At 35.9% G+C, this 16,973-nt stretch overlaps 2 long non-coding RNA genes across 2 annotated transcripts in view; one reads left to right on the plus strand and one right to left on the minus strand.

The window, feature by feature from the left end:
* Positions 1-16,973, minus strand: part of LOC137854577 (uncharacterized) — an 86,501-nt gene that overhangs the window by 2,580 nt on the left and 66,948 nt on the right. Inside the window, exons 4-5 of the long non-coding RNA XR_011095254.1 lie at positions 11,568-11,686; positions 10,818-10,900 (exon numbers count right to left, since the gene is read on the minus strand). This is a non-coding gene — a long non-coding RNA (uncharacterized lncRNA). The remainder of the gene's footprint in view (positions 1-10,817; positions 10,901-11,567; positions 11,687-16,973) is intronic.
* Positions 14,438-16,973, plus strand: part of LOC137854575 (uncharacterized) — a 48,165-nt gene continuing 45,629 nt past the window's right edge. The window contains exon 1 of the long non-coding RNA XR_011095249.1: positions 14,438-14,573. This is a non-coding gene — a long non-coding RNA (uncharacterized lncRNA). The remainder of the gene's footprint in view (positions 14,574-16,973) is intronic.

Raw genomic sequence — 16,973 nt, forward strand, 5'->3', positions numbered from 1 at the left:
TTTTCTTAGTAGCTAATTCCCCTTCTAATGAAAACATTTATATAGTGAATAAGGAAAAGGAGTAACTCTGGGCTAATGAAGCTGATGGCATACCATCACTGGGCTCATTTTGCTGCCTTTTCTCTCCATCTTTGTCCTTTGTCTCCCCCATCTATTCCTGCTCGCTACAGAACAAACTGCGTTTGTACACAACACATGCACTATGGATTTTTCAGTGAGCTCCTGAGGCTTACTGTAGTATCTATCTAATAGCAAATAATTTAATGTGACAACTGTTCAGCAAGGACAAGAAAAAAAAAAGGCATTTAGGTCACATTCCTAATTACTGAGAAAATACTGAGGGGCAGAAGAAGGAAAAGAAATAGACTTCTGTCTGGAAAAATCACACATACGTAGCTAAATCCCCTAGCATAAAAAAAGAACTGTGTCACAGACATAGCTGAGGTTAAGAATAGACTTGTTACATCATCTTTTGCACAATGCAGTAGTGGGAAAAGAGAGGAAATGAGGCCTTCGGAGAGGAATAAATAAATTACAGCCAGATTTTATAGAAAAATGGCTAGACTGGAAGCTTCTTAGGAAAACTCTGGATTGTGTTCCATGTTAGATACAGGTGAGGAAAGAATAGAAAAAACTACTCTAACAAAAAGAAAAAATCAGTTATGGTTACTGGTGACATGGAAGCAATGGTCAAAGGATATCCGTTTGAGCTTTAGAGAGCAGTCAATTCATTTTTTCATTAAGAGATTTTACAGCTGTTTCTGACATGTCAGCAATGGTGGGAAGCTGTACGGCAGCCTTTCAAACTCCAGTCTTCCTAAGCCCAAGAAGAAAAATGTATACAAATCTCTGAATAGTTTTATCCCCACACTAAACTTCATCCAAGACTGCAATCAAATTAGAGAATACAAGGTTCTCATGAGAATAAGTTCTACCTTCAATACCATATTTCTGGCACCTAGTCTGCAGCACGTGGGGGAAAAAAAAAAAAAAAAAAAAGAGTCCTGTGAGAACATAAAACATTTATGGGATGGAAGCTCTACTCAGAAGTGGCAACATCCTATCCTTCTTGGAGAAAAGTGACACCCAGATGAAAGGAGAATTGTCAGCTGGGGTGTGCAAATGACCTCATAATAAAGGTAGCCCATAAGTTAGCTGAGTGCTAGGCTTTGCATTGAACAAACAAAAGATTTAAAAGCTCTTTCTTTCTTCATTGGTGGTCTTAGTCATCAGTAATCCAAAAAGGCTTACTTAGACTGTTAAACCATAATGGATGGAGCTGAGCTGGGTGGCCTGTCAGCATCAAAATAAATGTAGCTTGCAGGTCAAGGGAGGTGATTAGAGAATCCATCTGTAGTACTGTGTTTGGCACCAGGACCTTCAACACCCTGGGAAGGATGTGGACCTCTTGGAGCAATTCCAGAGGAGGTCCATGAGAATGATTAGAGGGCTAGAACACCTATCTTATGAAGACAGGCTGAGATAGGGTTGTTCAGTCCTGAGAAGAGAAGGCTCTGGGGGGACCTCATAGAGGCCTTCCAGTACCTAAAAGCAGTCCTACAGGAAAGCTGGAGAGGAACTCTTTGTCAGGGAGCGTAATGATAGGACAAGGGGAATGGCTTTAAACTAAGAGAGGGTAGATTTAAATTAGATATAAAGAAGAAATTATTTACTCAGAGGGTGGTGAGACACTGATTGCTTAAGATCTGTGGATGCCCCATCCCTGGAATTGTTCTAGACCAAATCGGATGGGGCTTTGAGCAACCTGGTGTAGTGGGAGGTGTCTCTGACCTTGGCAGAGGTGTTAGAACTAGCTGTTCTTTAAAGTCCCTTCCAATCCAAACTGTTCTATGAATCTATGATCTAAATCTGGGGTAGGAGTTTATAGTAAGACCTGATTTCTGCTTCCATTTCTAGCCCAGAGAAGAGAACTGGAGGGAAGGAGAAAATTATTTGCTCGACATTTCTTAGTTCAGCTGGAAAAAAAAAAAATCAAAACCAACCAAAACAAACAAACAAACAAACAAAACCTAAAGTTTGGAAAAATAAACAGAGTATATGTTTACATGGGAAAAATGCTGGATACTAAATGATGAAGTTAGAAGCAGGTGTCAGACAAAAATTGTAAAAGCTATAGCCTAGGGGAAGAGATGAACTGTGGATGATAAAATATGTCTGCTAAAACCAACCACTAGTTTAGTTCTGGAGCTCTGCATCTATTCATAGGAGAAGTTGGGATCTGTTTACTAGGAGCTGTGTTTCTTCTCTAAAGACTAGAAAGATGGAAACATATTCTGGAACATCATGGAATCTCGTATATCTCATTGTTCTGTATTTTTAAGAATTATACTAGTATCTGAATTGTGATTCATTTTTTTTTTCAGCATGTCAGTATAATTTTTCTTCATGCAACGAGCAGATTCAGGAAACATGTATGTCATATGAAGAACCAAAGCTTCTAACTGCACTGTCACTTGAGACCTCTTTCTAGGAGAATTTGTGTCCCATAACAGACAAAGGTGCTGTCTGTAAGAGGTTTGCTTTCACACCCACATGTATATCCAAAATAAACCAGTGACAATGTAAGATGTGCTCACTTTGCAGGACACATCCTTCTTTAGAGAATCAGCTCTTAGAATATAACATGCAATTCACAAAGGAGACAAAGTCTAATGAAAACTGGAGGGACACTGAGTCAGGAAACCTTTTGCCTCAGCCACAGCCACCCATTTCAGGTCAACACTGGCCCTGTGTTAAACTTCAGAAGATGAGGTAATGGCCTCCTTCCATTGCTTCCTGCTTCCCAGTGGCTTCCTGACTCTTCTGGTTTCATTTCATAAATTTATTGAAGCAAAGTTCTTAGGAGGCTGCAGGTATGTTCTCACTTATAGAGAGACTTGACAGGTGACACTGCATACATATATGACAGGTGTAAGTTAAAGGTGATTGAGAAAAAATAACCATCTTTTTCAACTACTGATGTTAAAATTTGCAACTATAACATCTTTGAATATTATTTTTAATTCCTTTTCTATTTTACATAAAATAAAGTGAAAGAAATTATCATTTTGGTTTATGCAAAGATAAAACAATACCGTCATTTTAACTCTTGTACAATCAGTGATACTCAACATATAGGAACATACAATAGAAATGTATGCATTTGGATACATTTTTAAAGGAGGAAAAAATAATAAACATTTAGTTTTTGTCGGTTCAGAAAAAAATGTCTTAAAAAATGCTTCCCATTACAATTTTAGAAGATTCTTTCCTGATTCTCAATAGCTTATCTATATACTATATATAGGTTATATATATATATATATTTATCGTATATTATATATATTTTCAGACCTCCAAGTAAGCCAATTCAAAGAAACAAACAAACAAAATTCAAACAAAACGAAACACACACATACACATGCACACACACAAAACAAATTAAAACAAAAAATTACAACAACAAAACACAAAAACCAATCAACTAAACAAACAAACAAACAAAGAAAAACAAACCCAGAGCTATAGAGGATTAAGCTGTCAGATGTGTAAGTCTATATGTAGGTAAAACCTGCTCTGTTTTCTATTTTGATCTGAACAGACACAAGCTCAGTCTATCACAAAATAAAAATAAATTTGAAATGGACATCAGAAAGTCAAATACTTTATAGGTGCTCTTCCTGGAATGACTTACACAAGAAGGGTCAGTATGGCTGAACTCTGAGACCATTTAAGAAATAATTCCATAGAGAATTGGTATATTATTGCAGTCTTCATTGTTTCCATCATTACCACAATTTTATAGTGTTTAGAACCCTTTTACAATTTAAAATGTCATATCCCAACCAAAACTCAGCATGGTAATACTATTGCAATCCCCTCAAAAATATTTTTTTTAGCTTTCATGTTAAGTTTGTCAAATGCAATAAAATAGATAGCATCATTTGGCTTGTATTTGCTAGGCAGTCCCCCACAAATCTGCCTTACCAGCAGATCAGTTCAAAGGCTTTCATCACTGGAAGCAACACTTAAATTCTGCCACCATGTTTGGGTTGGGGAGCTCCTGTCTAGGGGGTGAAGGAGAAGGGTAAGTGGTGGAGTTGGGGTGGGGGATTTGGAAGGAAAACAAAAGCTGCTGCTATTCTTAGACTATCATATGCACTCCAGTCTGTCTCTTGGCAGCTGCTGCTGCTGTAGGCAGCGGCTTTTCAGGCATCTAGCACAGTCAAAAAGCCTCTGACAAATCCATTTTGCTGCTGCTTTGTGTAACTGTTTCTTTCCATATATGCCAGTATAAGTATCTCCAGTCCCACAGGTGTGTCCCACAAGGATAAGGTCAGTGGGTAAAACCCCTCCCACGACTACCTCATGGCCTGCTGTGATGACCTTTGTCAGATGCTCCTGGTGGCAATGCTGCCAGTTAATCTACAGTCCAGGAAAAATGACCTTAGCTCCCTGTTCAGTACATGTCTCCACACACATCTTCATTTTAAATGGAGACCCAAAGTGGGCCTTACTGGTCCTTGATTGCTTTGTGTGATAAAAAGTCCCAGGACCTCTCCAGGGCAGGGGGAGAGAGAAGAAAGGGGAAACAGTAGTGTGGAAGATTGTGTTACTGCAGAAATAAGCTGAGACATTCTAGCTGTTTTCTAGAACTAACTCCATTATTTTTTACTCAATTTATACGGAAATATTGTCCAGAATTCTAAGTGGCCTTGTTTTCATACTTTGTACAAATATTCAGTCTGAAATCTGCTCCATTACAAAGGTCCTGAGCTTTCTTGCATGTTTGTACTTATCTTGATTGTCTGCATGTGATGCTTTAACACTGGAACTCTAAGGGTGATTGACATGGTACTAATGGAATGTGATCAAATATCTGCCAAATGCAGATATTTGTCTAACAGCAGTTTTATGATGGATTTTAAGATTGTATTCCCTTCTGGAGAGATGTTAACACACCAGCGAGGAGGAGTGGGAGTTGGAATGACATAGAAGGGAACTATGTTATGAACCAGTGTAGACTTGTTTTTCATGTTGGCATTTTGCCTTCCAGTCTGTAAGTCCTCTTCTGGAAGACATTTTGCCTTACAGTCTTGCTTTTCAGACACTTAACAGCAAACAATCTTCTTGCTGGCATTAAGCTTTAACATATTGGAAGTATATTGGAATTTATGGCTCAATAGATTTTTACATTGATTGCTGATGATTGCATGCATATAAATCTCACATATATATATATATATATATATAAAGAACAACTTCTAAAAAAAGTATCAGAAAAAAACTAACAAGGACTGTTCAGTTCATTATTAGTTCATGAGAAAATATACGTATTACTCATTTTATATCACATGACAGGAGAGCTATTTAGGAGAGCTATTTAGCAGCTGAAGTTGACTTTTCTACACAAAAGTAAACATATAGCTATGAAAAAAGTTGTTCTTGTCTCTTGGACACATTTTTCTTCTTTAATGTCCGGCATTTAATCTTATTAAAGTCTTTTATCTTGGTATAACAAATGAAGGAAAATATTTCAAGACAGGCCACAAGAAAATTGAGTTTTGAAATTTATATTTTTGAAATTTTCTGCTTGTGAGGGTTTTAGTTTTCAATTCTGTAGGAAGTAATAATAAGCACAATAAGATCAAAATAAAAGAATATAGTCCAGCAATAGCTTTCCAACCCCAAGTGCATAAATGCTGTTTTATATGTTAAGAATATAAATAGCTGAAAGTGTTTGACTCATTCTCCTTTCCCTTCCCTTCCCTTCCCTTCCCTTCCCTTCCCTTCCCTTCCCTTCCCTTCCCTTCCCTTCCCTTCCCTTCCCTTCCCTTCCCTTCCCTTCCCTTCCCTTCCCTTCCCTTCCCTTCCCTTCCCTTCCCTTCCCTTCCCTTCCCTTCCCTTCCCTTCCCTTCCCTTCCCTTCCCTTCCCTTCCCTTCCCTTCCCTTCCCTTCCCTTCCCTTCCCTTCCCTTCCCTTCCCTTCCCTTCCCTTCCCTTCCCTTCCCTTCCCTTCCCTTCCCTTCCCTTCCCTTCCCTTCCCTTCCCTGAGGCTAGATAACTTCAGTAAAGCAAGAGGGCTTAAGATGCTTGTATTCATTTCCTTTATTAACTGTAACTTTCCCTATTGCTTAAGAGAGCATTACAAGACATAGTTTTCTACAAACAAACCATCAACCAATCTTTTCCTTACTGGAAACATCTGCTGAAATAATGAAAAAGAAAACAAGAAACTTAGATACCATAGAACTCTGCTTCATCCACAGTTTGAATGAATCTGTTTTCTATCTTTGGTATTGCTTTTCTTAATTTTTTGGTCTTTTTGGTTGTATTTTTGGATGCGTAAGGCAAACAATGATGACTAAGACTGTGATTGAAGGACTAATCCTCTATTTTCTTTTTGGTTGAGTGAACCAAATTAAACAAATGATCACAAAGTTTAACTTTCCTTGGTATCAAGAAGCATCTGGAGTTGTTTATTGTGAATATGTACCTTTTTGAAATATAGATCCATGAAACATTTCCAGCTACTCTCATGAGGCCCAATTCTTCTCTCCTTTAACTTGGATAAACCAGGAATTATTCTAATCAGTGGAGAATGCTAGTTTGCTCAAGTAAGTGAAAATTTCAAGTAAATGAGAGCAGAAGCTTTCATCAGCTGCATTTATCTTTTTGTTTGTTTGTTGCAGCTTTTGCATTTGCTTATGTGCCAGATAAAATGGCAGTTTCCCAAGTCTCTGGAGTAATAAGAGAATTCTAAATTATTCTTTCTTGTTTCAATAGCACTGTGTGAATTGTAGGACTGAGGTTTGACTTCCAGCTCTGCTATATGCCCCACTTGTTTCCTGACTGCATTGGAGGGAAACCTGTCCCTAGTCAGTAAACTCACAGTGTCATATCTAGTGTCTGGACACTGGGAAAAAAGGCAGGAATGTATATACTCCATGAATTTTTATACATTGGTCTTGTCAGTGAAGGTCACCAGAGGATTTTCACCTGGGGAGTTTTTATGCAGCATGAGGGTGTATAAACATTTTGATTATGTTTTGATATGAACAATGACATTACAGCATAAAGTTGTATCTATTTCTCTTCATCAATGAATGTCTGCTCCTGCTGGGGGGTCAGTAGCCACTTTAGTCTCCTTGTTCTCACTTCTGAATGTCATGGAGATGTCTCCCTGTCACTGTTATGACTCTCATAAACCACATGAACAAATTATGATCACAGATAGTAAGCAGGAAAACTGAGAAACAGGAAAGTTACTAGAGTTAGGAAGGAGACATGTCGCAGCTAGAAATGAAGACAAGAGCTTTTGATTCCTAGGTCTGTTTCTTAACTATGCATTTACTTTTGCATCTTCATGAGCAAAAATGTGTATAGAAGTAGTTCAGCTATTTCTTCTTTTTCATTGCTGTGTTCAAGGAAATTAATGGATTACAATTTAAAATGTAAAATGAAAGGATTAACATGTACAGCTAACTGGTATGTTATAATTCAATGTTTATTTTACTTGCAGTTTACATATTCACAATATGAAGACTGGCCCAATGGCTGATGCTAAAAGAGCTTTGCCTAATTAAAGACAATTTTTGCTAATTTTTACAGTATATCAATGAAACTATATCACATTCACAGTATGTAACTTTATGTTAGCAAACCAAAATTTAGGAATAGATCAAAATAGGCTGGAAAAACATACAAACAAACAAACAAACAAACAAAAACATAGCTGGGGCAAAATGAGTTTCTTACATGTCTTCAAAAAATTCCATGAACTTGGACCTTACACTAAAACCTGAAATCCATATTTTGTTGTCTGTAAGATACTGGGAAAACCCTTAGAATTTTCTGTGCTTCAGGCAAACTTCATGGGGAAAATGGTTTACAACCTCATTTCAATGAAAACCAATCAGTGCAACTTAGTTCTCTTCTTTTTAGTCATCAGAAAATCCAGAAATGGAAATTAAATAGTAAAATATGAAGACATGGATTATTGTGACTATGTGAATAACATCGGATTCAGGTCTTCTACTAGAAAAAAAGAACAGTATCACTCTTTGATCATGCCCATGAAGCTACCTCCTACAAAGAAGACTTTTTATCTTCTTTCTCTAATTCTTGAATGTTATATTGTTGGAAGTATTGGGTTGTTTATTTCTTTTTAGTACAAGTTACAGTCGTCCTGACTCCTCTGTTCTTCCTGTGTTCAGTGTCTCTTCATTTGACATTATTATCCAATACTCTTCCATGAACATTTCCTCAATGTTTTTGCCTTCTGTCTCTCTCTGTTCTTATACTAAGAATTTTCTACACTGCTTGTTGAAATCATCATTTTCAAGTGATGACCATTCTTAATATTTATTTGTTTGTTTGTTTGTTTGTCTTAAATATTGATTCAGCTCTCCCATTCAAATGGATTTTTCAGCTTTATGTCTCCTTTAGTGTATATAATATAAAGATATGCAAGTTTTGCACTGACAAAGCTGAGATAAATACTGGAGGCTAGATACAGTAACACCATGCTTAAAATAAGTCAGTTAAACCTGCATACGAAAATGACAAACTAACTCACAGCATTCTCACTATTACTGGTTGGACCATAAGTGGAATGTAATCCAATTAGTTTGATGCTAGCTTGTGTAAAAGTTACTTCACTTCTACAGTTGCTATAGCACAGGTGTTGTCTTTTTGACCAATGCTCTTCCCATCTCACTGATGATTTTCTTCCCTTTCATAGCTACTTCATCTCTCTTCACCATTCCTTTCTGTTGTGGTTTAACATTGATAGGCAGCTAAGTATGACACAGCCACTCTTTCACTTTCCCTCCTCAGCAGGATGAGGAGGGGAGGAGATAAAATGAGAAGGAAGAAAAAAAAATATTAGTGGTTTCGAGATAGAGGCAGTGTAATGCAATTAAAATAAAAAAATAATCAAAGGCTGAATGGAAGAAAGGAGAAAAAAAAGGCAGAAGGAGAAAAAAAAGTTCTCTAGCTCCCATCGAGAGATATTCAGCCACTTCTTGGGAAGCAGAGCCTCATGCATGTAGTGGTTGTTTGGGAAGAAAAATGCTTTCATAAAAAGAATCATAAAAAGAGTGCTCCCTTCTTCTTCCCCTCAGATTTTATTGATGAGTGTGAAGTTAAATGTTATGGAATATCCCTTCGGTTGATTTAAGAGAGATGTCCTGGTGATGCCCTCTCTCCACCTTTTTCCCATCCCCAGTCTCCTGGGAGCTGGACAGCTAGTCTTGATGTTGTGACAGCACTCCTCACCAACAGTCAAAACATTGGTGCAATATCAACACTATTCTAGATACAAATGCAAAGCATAGCACTATATGGGCTGCTGTTGGAAAACTTAACTTCATCTCAGCCAGACCCTTCTCCCTTATCTGAAGCTCCATTGCACCACTATTCTGTGTTGTTTCATACCATGAGGTACTGATCTGTTATGATCTCAGTAAGAAAGACATTCAGATTCTGCAAAGTATCATTTAAACTGTTGTTTGTTAGAGCTAGCATAATGAAGAAAGACAATAATAAAATGATTTCATCCCCTTTAGATACTGGGAACACCAAGTTGTGCAGCATTGAATGAGCCTCCAGTGAATGTGCAGCATGCCATGTAAAGGGTTACATCACTTTTATTATTTGAGATATTACAGGAGGAACACAACTCATCATTTTTTACACTGTGAGGGGAGAGAGTGTCCCCTGTAGCATTTGGAGTATCAGGAAAATAGGTCAGTGAGAAGATGGCATAAGTAAAATATGCAAGAGAGAACTTCCTCAAACTTCTTTCAGTTTCCTTGAGTGCATTGGCTTTTCAAATCAGGCCATCACAGAATGCTAGGTTTTCACCAGCCTAAACATCATTAAGAGTTAGACAAACAATTGCCCAGTACATTAATAACTAAGAATACGGTAAACTAAGGTAAACTAAGGATCCCTGTGACCCACGACCAGTAACTTGCATAGATGACTGAAGAGTTGTCCTACTTTAATACAAGTGGAGAGAACTGTTTCTGTTATACAAAGTGGACCATTATTGAAGTTCCTTAGGTTGAGAAGAAGCTAATATCTCTTAAATGCTTTATTGATTTAAAATAAATAAATAAAATAAAAATAAATTGAACAGAAAGTAAGTGCTGCCATAACCACAATGGCAGATGACAAAGTCATGATCAGAACTAATTTTTCAGCCTACTTAAACATCTAGTTGACAGATAGGAAGACTTGGACTGCAGAGATACCCTGACCATTTATTCCATAAAATAAAGCTCTCCTGAGCAAGAGTCAAACAATGAGTTTAACCAGGGAGGCAATCTTCAGACACCGTTGAAAAAGGGTATATCATGTATTTAGCACCTCTGAGAGACAAGAAGTGATCTAAAGTAAATATTAGGGTTGTTTTGTAGGGCATGGATGAACATTTAGTGCGTAAATCACAGATTGACTGGCTTTGACTTCTATTTATTAAAAACAGCTGTCAGGGTTTTTTTTAATATCTTAAATGTTATTGAAGATTAGAAGTCTCTTGCACACAACCTTAATCTCTTTCTACAGACCTACAGACCATATTACTTTTTCTAAGTTTGTCATTGATCTTCTTTGGGTTATATTTATTTTGAATATTCTGTTTTGCCCAGTAGTAGTGTCTTCCATAACCTAAGAAGCTAAATCAGAAAAAAAAAAAAAAAAAGGTGTCTAAATAATGCACAAGAAATTTTATAGTTGCTAGATCAGTAGTAAAGTCAAAGAACATTGCAAGTGCATAAGCCTGGCTTCTAGGGTCCAAATTCCACAGCTTACCCATTTATTTGGTGAAATTTTTGCTTGCTTCTGTGCTTTGACTAGTGAGTGCTTCCTGACTGTGTCAACTCCTTTGCAGAGCACTGCAAATGAAAACAATAGTAGAGACTAGTAATGGTTTCTTCCTTGTTATCATTATCATGATTCCTTATTATTAAAACACTGTACTAAGACATATAGTTTTGACTTCTGTTATTTGCATATTTGTTGTACATTCTTTGAACTCTTAAAGAACATATGTTAGTTTTCAGATGGAAATTCTATGCACAGTGCTGGTAAGATTAAGAGGTAACATACTCAAAGGAGGTTAAGCAAATATTTCACATTGCCATTTAACTATTTCTGGTCATTCCTATTATATTTTTTTTCTATTGTTTGAAATTAATGTGTGTCATTTCAGTAAAATTAATTACTTTTGACTTCATTTTCACAATAAGGATAAAATGAACAGATATATGAATTTATACATCCAGTGTTCTGAAAGACTAAATAAATCTTGAAGTTCCCTCAGAAGGTACTTACGAAATACACCATATTTCATGGTCAGTGCTACTGAAATTTGTAGTTTGATTTTGTATTCTGCCTGAACACAAGGGAACTGCTCTTCTAGTGAAATTATGTAGCATGACAGATCTGTGAACTTTTTATGCTTTCCTATTCATTGCAGACCCATTCCTTGCATTAGCAATGACATATTGTTGCTTCAAGATGGAATGAGAGGTGTCTCAGTAACCATCTTGAATATTGTACCTTTTTCCACTGAGGAGTGCCTTCAATGTTGACTGGGGTTTTATGGAAGATGTAGTTCTCTATTTGTGTACAGATATCTAGCTGTCTCTGGGACAACTTTGTGATGGTACTGGCCGCATCTGAAAAAAACAAAACAAAACAAGACCGCTTTTCACTGTATTTTTGCTGATTGTGGAAGCCATATCGCCTTCTTAATCTTAATAAAGGCCAACAGGAAAGACTCATTCAGAAAACAGATATTTTAGGAAGCTGACCGATTATCCCATCCGTCTATAGGTCTTCCTGAAAAGTGTAGTTGAAAGTATTGTGGTGTTTCACTGTCTACTCTGGGTATTCTGTCTCCACAATTATTCTGTTCTTCTGACATGACAGTTTTCATGAAAGAGTTTTGAATTCCATAGGAGTTCTGATTTTTTTTTAAAGATACAATTAAGAGTGATCATTGTTTGGGAGTATATCTTTCCTTTTGTGATACTGAATCCAATATTGAAAAAGCTTTCTTTTTATTTTATGATTTGGGAGCTAGAAATATTTCCCATAAGGGTGACTTGCAAATGTTTCTGTCATTGTGTTTTTCCAACTGAAATTTTATGAATCTAGAAAGACTTTCCAGAGGGCAAAGAACATTTGCTGTTTTGTTGTTCTTCCTATACATTTCAGTATGTTACTCTTTCAACAAATATTATATATCTCATGTTATGCTAAAGAGTACTGAGTAACAGCATACCTGAAGCAAAAGGGGCAGAAAGAAATGGGGTGAAGGAATTTCCAACTTTTTGCCAGCCTCTAAAAAAGATTAGGTATGTGTATTGTTTATGTAATTTTGAAGGTAAAAACTTTAAGTGAAACTTATCCTTTAAGTGAAACATTATTCTGTTGAAGATTATGCTTTTATTTATTTATTTATTTTAATGTAGGAGTAGTTACTGATATATATAAGAAAAAAGATGATGGCTTTGCTTATAAATGTTGCTGAGATTAAAATCTTGTAAAATGATTTTTTTTCAGTATGCTTCACCCTGATATTGTTAATATGAAAAAGAAATATTTACATTATGAATCACAAAAATATCACACAAAATGAAATAAACATTTAAAACGCAATAATGCATTAGGAAAGGGAAAGACTTTCACAGAAATTGTACTTTATCCAAAAACTAGTAGTATAAGAAAGTATATAACAATATATCCTTTTATTAGTACCTCTGTTTTTAGACACAAAAGACAAAAAAAAAATGAGCAAACAACAAACAATCACCCCACTAAGCTCTAAAGGGCCACATTCTTTTTGAATGCATTTGTGGAGGTATTTAGAACTGAGTGTCCTCAAATAGTGACAAAAAGAACTGAATACAAGGCTGGTACCTGATGTTGGTGACACAATGTGTTCTGCTGGAATTTTCTCATTCAGTGATGCACAAATCAGACAAATTTTGTTTTGGAGTTATTAGGTGTGACTGTTCATAACCAGTATTTTATGTGACTGTGATAGGATAAGTAATAAGAAGGCAATAGTAAAATAATATAAGGCGTAGTAAAATAATATTCCTTTGAGCCTTGCTATACTTATCCATCTCTTTTTTAATGGTTTTTAGATATTTAATGTTAGGCTTTGTCTCTTTGTAAGTCTGTAACCTCAGGCATCCAAAATATGTTTTGAATAAAAAGATGGTAAAGTAAAATAACCCTTGCATACAAGCCACAGAGCAGGACTGTGGAAATTCAGGAGCACAGTAGGTTTGTGGGTATTTGAGTAAGATAGATATAAAGAAACTCATAAAGAAACTCAATCTATGTCCACAGCAGCATCCACACTTCAGTTTACCTGAAGGGCCATATTTGACACAAAGACAAAAAGTCTTGTGTGGATAAGAGTATGGGAAACATGAGAGACAAAAGATTATAAATAACTATATCTAACCATGTAGAAGAATCTGGTTTTCATCTTTTTTTTTTTTTTTTTTTTTTTTTTTTTTTTTTTTGTGGTGTAAACAGATTCCTGTTTAGAGCTATGTAGTGGTAAAACAATAACATCAAAATTTATACAACAGATCCTGTGAAGACAACATTATCTCCACTTCAACATCTTTTTCAATTAATCACTTCTGTAGAGTTAAAAAAGAACTACATAGATACATCATGTCAAAAGTCTAATTAATTTTGAGGACACATTATTTTGCTTAGACAAGCAAAAAGAGTCATAAAGTGGCATGTGTGACAAAGATGATAAATTGATTTTTTTCTCTCCTGAATGCTTAGAGTCTTGTCATTATTTATTGGTATATTGCTGAATTCATCAACAACTAGGGTCAATTTCCCCAAGCAATTGGCTATAAATCAGATGAAGTCTGTTACCTCAAGCCTCAATTTCTTCTTATCCAGGACCTTTTAATTCTAGCTGTCCAGGTCTCATGAATTAGGAAGTTCAGAATTTAGATTTTGGTTGAAATTACAGAGCTAAACCACCACTGTCCTGAAGACAGGAGATCCCAGAGGAGTCATATGATCCCATCCATGTGATACCAAAGACATCAAGTGACATTTGAACCAGAAAATTTCAAAAGCATTCTGATCATAAAAGTCAAGGAATTACATCTTAGCATGGACTTTATCTTGTTATATCAACAGGTGGATCTTTAAGATATGCTATCTTTAATGAAAAACAAAATTCCAAATGTAAGAATCACCAGTATTTCCATGAGATTCTCTCTCTGTGGAAGAAAAAACTAAGGAAGAGAGTCTCCTGCATTCCTGAAGGATTACGTGTGGTCTTCCTAATTCAAGAAAGATGAAAGAGTGGCAGCTGAATGTCTGAAAAGGGCAGAATGGATTTTTGTCAGAGGCAACACATCCTATTCTTTATATGGCCATTTATTTTGTAGTGATATTTCATCTTATTGTAGGTTCTTCATTAATGGAAGTGTTGACTCAGGTTTTATCTCCACAATGTTTTCAGGACCTTAAGATCTGGTGTACAATGGCCACAAGGGGACTCCTGGGCAAAAGGTAAGAAGCCTTGGAAAAAGGAAATAAAGCAAATCTTATCATTGCCCTAGCCACAGTTCATTTGCAAGTGCCTTAGTTTTCAGTTTCTACATTGTGTTTGCAGTCCTAGCAACTGGAAAAAATATTTGTACTTGCAAAGCAAGTGTGGTTGTACTGGAAGACACTGGGATCTAGTCATGATGATGCTAAAAATGCCATCTTACAGAGCAAAAACCAAGAGCAAAGTAATGGTTTAATTTAAACATGTGCATGAGACTGTATTTTATAGAAGAGAAGGCATCACCAAAACCTCAGGAACAGCAAAACTAGGCTCTTGTTTTAAGTCCAACTGAAATAAGTAATGTTTATCTCATTCTTCTTGCCATATATTAACTATATTTCTGTTCCTGCTGCAGTAGGACTGAGGACTGAGGAAGCACAGGTAGAAGAGGCCTTATCCTGCAACTTCATCAGTCTCTGAAAGGGATTAGGTGATCCAATTATCTGCAGTAACATAGGAAGTGATTTAATGACAGTCACTTCATCACTGTCTCTTCACCACTGTGTTTTATGATTTCAGCAACTAAATCTATTTAAAAAAAAAATCTGACCCACTGTTTACCATTGAATGAGTGATGATGAAGTAGGCTAGAATGAGGTCAAATTTTAGTTATCTGTGTAGCACTTACAGTACTCCAATAATGTTCATTCCGTGCATCCTGTATGTGATGTTGACTCAATTCCACAATTCAGTCTGCACCTTAGAACTATGGTAAAACACTGAATCATTCTCCTATTCCTTTGGTTAGAAATCTGGATTAGATACAGTTTTTAGACTCACTGAAAAAATGCTAGAAAACTCCCATGACTAACTAGGTTATCATGAAAGTTTCATCCAAATATGGAACGGTTAGCTGATCTTCTTTTTCCTCAGAGACCAAATGAATGGCTTTACAAAACAAAAATAATGTTCCAGATGACACACTTGCTACTGACTGTGTCAATAAAAAGGGGAAAAAAGGAAAAACAACACATTTTTTCTTTTACTTATTGTCTCGTTTGTGTTCTAATTATAGTAATTGTTTTCCAATGTTCACTATTCTTTTCACAGATATAAGAAAAGCTTACCTTTATGTTTTCCCTCACTTTATAGCTGTTATTTCAACATTAATAAATATAGCTGCATGGATAGGAAGAAAATATGAATCATCCTTGAGATTTTGTCAAGAGAAAGAACACTTCTTCATAGCATTTATATAAACAAAATAAGATTAATTAGGTGGTAATGTAGGGCATTTATGAGTTTATCTCTAAAGACAACATCAAATGTTTGTGTCATGGCTAGTTTGGGGATCTGCGAGAGCTAGTAATTATAGTAAAGGTCCAGATGGAGAAGCATTCATAAAACACATGAGAAATGTACATCTGCCGACATTTTGTCAAACTGCACAGCATTTGGAGCCAGGATTTTAATTTGGAATCATTGAACACTTCTCAGCTACACATAGATTTACTTTGTCAGGTCTTGATAAATTGTTTTTGTACATACAAGCAACAAAGCATATTATTTTTATACAAACAAAATCAATGTGGAAGAGTGAAGTAATACAAACCTCTTATATGGAGAGAGCAAAAATACAGCTTGTCACATGTTATGAATACCATTTTCACTCAACAGCAATTAGCAGTTGACTGCTGTTAAAAAATCATATAGAAATAGTGGAATGATACCTCTATATTACTATGGACATGGCAAAGATCATTTTCTGAAAAAGCATGGTCTGTGCCTTAAGCAATTGTCCTGAGAAGTTATTGGCACTTTTCATTTTAAAATGTTCTTGGTTCTCTAAGTAGCACACAATGTTTAGGAAAAAGGAATTGGCCAAGAAAATCTATAACTCATTGTATGAACACATATAAACCCAAGAAACATGTTAGATCAATGGACAGTTTCCCAGTATTTCACAGGCTGTGAAATTATTATCTGCCTAGAAGAGTTTACCTGATCAGACTTTTCTGTGATAAAGTCTTTATGTGTGTTACATGAGAATGAAACAGAAGAAATCATATTACCTATTGTTATTTTGTCTTTAAGCTTCAAATCACATTGTGCTTTGCACCTAATGTTCTGTCCAGGGCATGCACTTGAATATCACTTCAGTTTATCCTCCCAGCACTGCACTTTGGAAAGGGGAATTCAAAAAATAACTTGAAACTCAAAGTTTCTCAAAGTTTAAACATGATCAGAATGAGTCAGGAACTAAATGCTCTGCTCTTAATTTTCATGCTGTGCTCTTTATATTAGCCTCCTGCCTTGCTAGGAAATGATAAAAAAAAAAAAAAAAAAAAAAGGCAGGTAATCTCTCTCCCAGTCTTTCTGTTTTTCTCTGCCTTCTATTAGGCCCCAAGAAGAAGTATCTT

Source organism: Anas acuta, chromosome 3 (genome assembly GCF_963932015.1).
Source record: "Anas acuta chromosome 3, bAnaAcu1.1, whole genome shotgun sequence".
Classification (NCBI taxonomy): Eukaryota; Metazoa; Chordata; class Aves; order Anseriformes; family Anatidae; genus Anas; species Anas acuta.